The sequence below is a fragment of the Colobus angolensis genome, unplaced genomic scaffold (assembly GCF_000951035.1).
Source record: "Colobus angolensis palliatus isolate OR3802 unplaced genomic scaffold, Cang.pa_1.0 Scaffold7, whole genome shotgun sequence".
Classification (NCBI taxonomy): domain Eukaryota; kingdom Metazoa; phylum Chordata; class Mammalia; order Primates; family Cercopithecidae; genus Colobus; species Colobus angolensis.
The window spans coordinates 20,981,802-20,988,865 of NW_012120709.1; the positions used below are offsets into that span (position 1 = coordinate 20,981,802).

At 39.8% G+C, this 7,064-nt stretch overlaps 1 pseudogene; it reads right to left on the bottom strand.

Annotated features, from left to right (window-relative positions):
* Window positions 1-6,077, bottom strand: part of LOC105501203 — a 29,391-nt pseudogene extending 23,314 nt beyond the window's left edge.
* Between the last annotated feature and the right edge of the window lie 987 nt (window positions 6,078-7,064).

Consider the following 7,064-nt stretch of genomic DNA (forward strand, 5'->3'; position numbering starts at 1 on the left):
AATGTGTATAAAGGAAAAAAAAAAAAAGAAAAGAAATTCCAACCTAGAATTTCATATCTAGCCAAACTAAGCTTCATAAGTGAAGGAGGAGTGAGATCCTTTTCAGACAAGCAAATGCTGAGGGAATTTCTTACCACCAGACCTCCCTTACAAGAGCTCCTGAAGGAAGCAATATGGAAAGGAAAGACTGTTACCAGCCACTACAAAAACACACTGAAGTACACAAAGCAGTGACACTATAAAGCAACCACATAAACAAGTCTGCAAAATAACCAGCCAACATCATGATGACAGAATCACATCCCCACATATCAATAATAACCTTGAATGTAAATGGGCTAAATGCCCCAATTAAAAGACACAGAGTGGCAAGTTGGATAAAGAACAAAGATTTATTGGTATGCTGTCTTCAAGAGATCCATCTCACATGGATCTCTTGAAGACACACGTAGGCTCAAAATAAAGGAATGGAGAAAAATCTACCAAGCAAATGGAAAACAGAAAAAAAGCAGGAATTGCAATCCCAGTTTCTAACAAAACAGACTTTAAACCAGGAAAGATAAAACAAACAAAAAAGACAAAGAAGGTAAAGAGTTCAAATGGTAAAGAGTTCAATTCAACAAGAGGATCTAGCTAACTTAAATACAATACACGCAACACAGGAGCACCCAGATTCATAAAGCAAGTTCTTAGAGACCTTCAAAGAGACTTAGACTCTCACGCAATAACTGTGGGAGACTTTAATGCCCCACTGACAATATTAGACAGATCACTGAGACAGAAAATTAACAAAGGTATTCAGGAACTGAACTCAGCACCAGATCAAATAGACCTAATAGATATTTATGAAACTCTCCACCCAGAAACAACAGCGTATATATTATTTTCATTGCCACATGGCACATACTTTTAAATTGATCACATATTTGGAAGTAAAACACTCCTCAGCAAATGCAAAAGAACTGAAATCATGAAAGACAGACTCTTGGACCACATCACAATCAAATTAGAAATCAAGACTAAGAAATTCACCCAAAACCATACAACTACATGGAAATTGAATAACCTGCTCCTGAATGACTTTTGGGTAAATAATGAAATTAAGGCAGAATTCAAGAAGTTCTTTGAAACCAATGAGGACAAAGATACCACATACCAGAATCTCTGGGACATAGCTAAGGCAGTGTCAAGAGGGAAATTAATAGCACTAAACACCCATATCAAAAAGTTAGATAGGTCTCAAATTAACAACCTAACATCACAACTAAAAGCATTAGAGAATCAAGAGCAAACAAATCCCAAAGCTAGCAGAAGGCAAGAAATAACCAAATCAGAGCTGAAGTGAAGGAGATTGAGTCACACACACACAAAAACCCTTCAAAAGAGCAATAAGGGGCATGCCCAAGATGGCCGAATAGGAACAGCTCCTGCCTCCAGCTCCCAGCATGAGTGACACAAAAGACGGGTGATTTCTGCATTTTTAACTGAGGTACCGGGTTCATCTCACTGGGGCATGTCGGACAGTTCGTGCTGGTTCGTGGGTGTAGCCTGACCAGTGAGAGTTGAAGCAGGGTGAGGCATTGCCTCACCTGGGAAGTGCAAGGGGGAAAGGGAATTCCTTTTCCTAGCCAAAGGAAATTGAGACACACAACACCTGGAAAATCGGGTAACTCCCACCCTAATACTCTGCTTTACCAAGGGTCTTAGCAAAGGGCACACCAGGAGATTATATCCCACAGCTGGCCCAGAGGGTCCCACCCCACTGAGCCTCCCTCATTGCTAGCACAGCAGTCTGAGATCTAACTGCAAGGCGGCAGTGAGGCTGGGGGAGGGGCGCCTGCCATTGCTGAGGCTTAAGTAGGTAAACAAAGCCACTGGGAAGCTCGAACTGGGTGGAGCCCACCACAGCACAAGGAGGCCTGCCTGCCTCTGTAGACTCCACCTCTGGGGACAAGGCATAGCTAAACAAAAAGCAGCAGAAACCTCGGCAGAGGTAAATGCCCCTGTCTGACAGCTTTGAAGAGAGCAGTGGATCTCCCAGCACGGAGGTTGAGATCTGAGAAAGGACAGACTGCCTGTTCAAGTGGGTCCCTGCCTCCTGAGTAGCAGTAGAAGGCTTCTTGGGTATGCAGGTACTGGCACAATCCAGCATTTGAGTTTGAAACCAGAGTGCAATCAGCATTGACCTGAGAGGTGCCCCTGGAAAACTGGCCTGTGAAGATGATCCTGTCACAGTCTTGGTGTCTCGTCCTCCAGAGAGCCAACGCTCCTTCACTGGGGTGGGTGAGCAGCAGAGACAGGGGTATCTGGCCCCCACAGAACAAAGTGAAGCTGACCAGTTAGGTGCCATTGTTGAAGTTGATCACCTTTCCTGAAGCACCTGCCATCAGCACTGGGGAGTACATCCTGGCCCTCAGGAAATCCCTGCTGTATTGCTTCTTATGTCCCACCAAGTGGTCTGTCACCTCCAGCAGGATGTCCAGCTGGTCCCCCCTGTGGTGTGTGTCTGGAGGGTTGAGGATGGTGGCTGTGCTGTGTGCAGCACTGGTGGTGGTGTTCATGTGGGTGAAAGGTCTGGGTGGGGTCAGCTAGTCTAGTTTCTCCATGATTTCCTTTATTCTCAGCTTAGTCTCTGCTGCTGAAACTTCTGGACACAGTGGTGCTTCATGGTAGGAGAGAATATTAGGAAGGTATCCCTGTGATGAAGAAAGATAGGCATCTCTTGTCCTCACCAAAACTGAAATGGCAAAGAATGTGACTTATTATGTGTATGCAGCTGAACCTGTCCTTATTTCATTAACCTTAATAATGCATTTATATCTTTATTCATATATATCTACCGAAGTGTTCAATCTAGGAATTGACCATAATTAAAATGCTGAAAGTTTTGAGTAAATCACATGAGTCAGTTGTTCCATTTGTACTTTAACCACTTATTCCATAGGATGTTAAAAATCCATTTAAAAAACCCATTGAACCTAAAAATATATGGCTAAGAAAAAATTATTTGATTAAAAAATGATTACAATAGCAAATTGAAGGAAGTAATTATTAAGAAATATTGAGGTATTTCTGAGTCTTAATAGAATGAAAGGAAAAGTCATAATGAAAAAATTAACATTTTCAACAGTGAAATGCAAAGACATTTTGTAAAAATTCGTTAAATTTTGAATGGGTATCATGTAAACATGGTACAAAACTCAAAAGACACAAAAAGGAATGAAGTGTGGAAATAAATTTCTATTTCATTCCTGCCTCCTGCCACATAGTTTTCCTCCCCAAATTAATCACTCTTGTCCTCCTTATAAATACCTTTCTAGAGCCTGTGTGTACATATGTATGTGTACATGCATATATCACTTATATTTTCTCTTTTACATAAAATGCATTGTTCTGTACCTTGCTTTTTTGTGTAATGGTGTATTTTTAATGTCTTTTCATTTCAGGACATATTGAACTCCCTCAGTCATCCATTAAGATGGATACACAGCATTTCACTGTATAGATTTTTTTAAGCAGTCTCTCATTGCTGGACATATAGATTTTCTCAATCTTTTGCTATTACAGTATTGAAAGTATAATCTTGTGTTTGCACCCTGGAAATGGAATAACTACATTGAAGTTTAAAAGCATACCCCGTTCTGAAAAATAGGAAGGTTTGCGTTTTTGTTCTAGTGATTTTCTTTCTTTCTTTCTTTTCTGAGACAGGGCCACTCTAATGCCCAGGCTGGAGTGCAGTGGCACAATCATGGCTCACTGCAGCCTCCATCTCCTGGGCTCAAGTGATCCTCCTGCCTTAGCTTCCCAGGTAGCTGGGACCCATCAGCATGCACCATCACACCCAGCTAATTTTTTGATATTTTGTAGGAATGAGGTCTCACTATGTTGCCCAGGCTGGCCTTAAACTCCTGGGCTGAAGTGATCCTTCCACCTCAGCCTCCCAAAGTGTTGGGATTACAGGCCTGAGCCACCATGCTGAGTCGTGATTTTCTTTACATAACATAAAAATTTATACATATATTTACATAAAATACTTCATCTTTTCTTTATTCGGCAGTGTTTATTGACTCCTTAGCATAGACAGTGACTAAAATATTTATTTATACTTCCCTGCTCCAATTTTTTCTCTCTATGACTATATTGTTGCTTATTTATCTTTGTGTTTACGTCTATTTTCTTAAAAACATGTTTTAATAAACTATGTCTATATTTACATATATCCTGTTAATATATTAAGTAGTATCTTTTAACACGAGGCTAAAAATGATAAGGAAGTATCTCCACCTGTCCTCCACCAACTTTTTTTATTTACAACATTTCTATATTGTCATAGTATATAATATTTACATTGTTTTCTCTTTACAGTCTCCATAGTTTTGTTTTATTTTGTTCTTTGGTTAGTGCTATAATTAAGTGGATTCAGTACTTGTCATTCTGTTTATAAGAGTCTTTATCATTTATCTCTTGTTTAGCTGAAGCTAGTCTTTTGTATTTTTTTTAAAGAAGAGCTTATGAGAACTATATCCCCTGAGTTTGTTGTAATAGTTGAATTTTTTAAAAAGTTGAATCTATAAATAACCTGGGACCTATTTGATATGTGGTATGGGGTGAGAATACAAATTAAATTTAACCTCCAGTAACGTACAAGATCTAGAGAAACAATTTTTGCTGATTACTTCTTTAACCTTCAGAAAGATGAAACTGTCCAAGAGACAAATTAAGAATTAATATATGCTTTCCTTTGCATACATTCATTGAAACTGAGAGGAAACTGAGACTTCAAAGAGAAAAACATGTGTTCACTGAATTTGAGGGTGTAGCAGAGAAAATAGTTCATATAATTAACTGTAGGGCCCTGGTTGGGAGGAAAAGGAAATTGGGACCAGAAGGGATCTGATAAGATGAAAGAAAAGGGAAGACACAAGGAAACAGTGCCTGGCATTCGATCTGTTTTTGTTTACTGAATCTGTGACTGAATTCAGAGTTTCTGGGAGGTGCAATGAGAATAAGCTTATAGGAAATAAGGAAGAGTAAGAGGCCGTGGTTAGAAAGTAAGTGTGAAAGGCAGTCTTTCTGAAGTAGAGCAATTCAGGTGATAATAAGCTTCAAGGTGTGGCCCTCGAAGTGGGCTGTCAAAACACATTAGATTTGCAGGTACTGGCATTTCAAAAGAAAAATCACCCTAAAGCTTCAATTTCGAATTGACTTAGAGGGGGCCTAATGGAAGGGTTCTGGGAAAAGATGAAGATTAAGCCAGATACCTGATCATTCGGTGAATTTGGGGCAATCGACGCTATGAGGTTAGTCCTATCTTACGTTCCTTCTACAGATTAGGCAATTAAGCAAGAAGACGTTAAGTAGTTTGCCTATAGCCACACAATTAATAACTACCAGACTCAAAATTCAAATCCAGGCAGTCTGTTGCTAAGCCTGTGATCTAACGTTTCTGCAGCCCTACCTCCCAGTTGTGTTTGGCGTGGGGTGCGCTATTGCTGTTAATTTTATTTGAATGCAATCCTAGGGTTGGTGGAGAGACTGAGGAGCACACAAAAGCTCCTGGACTCTGTCTTATACTAGGTGTAGTAGGGACATTCAGGCAAGGGTAGGACACTCAAGAACAATTCAAAATTTAGTAGGAGCCACAAGTTAAGAGAAAACAGGTTTAACTCTATCCATCTTCCTTACCATGGTCTCTCAGGTTAGAAGATCATAGATAAAGTGATGGAGTATCAAATCTTTCCCAATTAAAAAACCTACCTGTCCATAATTCATCACCAGACAATTTAATGCTATGTTTTTGGTCTGACCTGGGGTAGATTGAATTCTGAGATAGATTTTATTCCATAAGTGGAGAAAGTAAGCCTTATTATTGTTATTATTATTTAAAAACCTTTTTTGGAATTTTGACAGTTGTAAAAATGATCTATATAATGAGCCTTAACAGAAGTACCACATTATTTTACAAATCATCTTATCTGAAAATAAGAGCACACACACGGAGAGGAACTGGACACAAAGCCACATGAAAAGATGGTCCCTTTTGTACATGCTGTTCCTTCTGGAATGCTTTCCCACATTTCCCTCTGGGTTACTTTCTCTGTCCGTTCTCTTCCACCTCCCTGAGCCCTACTTCTTCTTCTAGTCTTGGCTTAGATATCACTTCCTCTGGGACTTCTTCTTCTAGTCTTGGCTTAGATATCCTGAGCCCTACTTCTTCTTCTAGTCTTGGCTTAGATATCACTTCCTCTGGGACAGTTTCCTCAAGCCCCCATCTCTGAGGTGGGTGACTTATTTGTTCATCCTGGTACCCTTCCATAGCAGGCATCGTGCAGTATTCCAATAGCCTGTTACTTACTGGTATTCTCTCTCTATCATCGTTGATGAGGACAGGGACCACACCTGTCCTTTTCAGCGCTGTGTCCCCATCTCAAGGCCTACCATGTAATAGTTGATGAGTAAATACATGTTTATTGAATAAATGATTCTCAGACCAGAACCTTGTTCTTCCTTACAGCTGCTTCAGTGTCTTCCGTTGGGATCTTTCAGGTTCTCAGTATGTATCATTAGCATAATCAAAAAGGAGGGAACTTGAAGACAAGGCAATTAGTGGCTGTATATAAATTTTTTGGAAGACCCAGGTTTCCTGCTTCTTAGATTATTTGTCCCTTCCCCACACAATAATGTCAACTCCGTATCCCTCCTCCCTTACCCAGAAATCAGGAGGTGGAAAGAAGTTTCCATGATTATTCTCACTATAAACACAGCATTTTGGTCCTTTGTTCATAGATGATCATGATGCTGCTCTGTTTTATTTTAATTCTTCCTTCCCTCAGTTCACAGAAGATTTATTTTTGATTAATTTCTGAAATGTACTGTGTCTCTTTTTAATGTATACTACCATTTATCTTCTGTTTTATGTCATGTTCTGGATACACAGAGATACAGCATCATGTATTTGACAAATGTTTATTGCTTGCTACCATGTGCTGGGCCCAGTGCTAAGGACTAAAGATGAATAAAATGGTTCCAAGCATGGAGCTAGGATCACAGCTGTGCATCTCCAT